Raw genomic sequence first — 608 nt, forward strand, 5'->3', positions numbered from 1 at the left:
TGGTTGATCGTTTTTTTTGATCCTCAGCCAAGGATATTTTTCCCACTGATTTTTAGGAAGAGTGGAAGGGATGGAGGGAGACATCAGTCCCACAGAGAGACACATCAAGGGTGGCCTCCTGCAGGCGCCCCCAACTGGGGGACTGGGGCAGGGATCCACCTGCAGCCCAGGTACCTGCCCTTGACTGGGAATTGAACCCTTCCTATCGCAGGCCGGTGCTCTAACCACTGAACTCGCTGGCCAGGGCCACAGAGACAGCTGCCATGCTGGGACCTCCAGACGCCCCCCAGTGCACAGACCTAGGCCCCAGGCACTGAGGAGCCTAGAGACCCCAGCACCCCGACCTTGACCTGCCCACAGCCCCCAGCCCCCTGGCTCTCACTGGCCACCCTGGCCCTCCAGTCCTCAGTTCCTTACCTTGACGCTCAGTCCTACACTTTCAGGCCATGTCAGGTCCCTGGTGCCCCTCCACACCCCCAAAGCACCCTCTACTCCACCTGCAGCCCCAGCGCCCTTCCTCCTCTCACCCCATCCCACTGCTTCAGGGTCACACTCCCTGAGGGCACCAACTCCCTCAGCCTGAAACCCACAGTGCTGCTGCCCCTCTC

The sequence above is a fragment of the Myotis davidii genome, unplaced genomic scaffold (assembly GCF_000327345.1).
Source record: "Myotis davidii unplaced genomic scaffold, ASM32734v1 scaffold299, whole genome shotgun sequence".
Lineage (NCBI taxonomy): Eukaryota > Metazoa > Chordata > Mammalia > Chiroptera > Vespertilionidae > Myotis > Myotis davidii.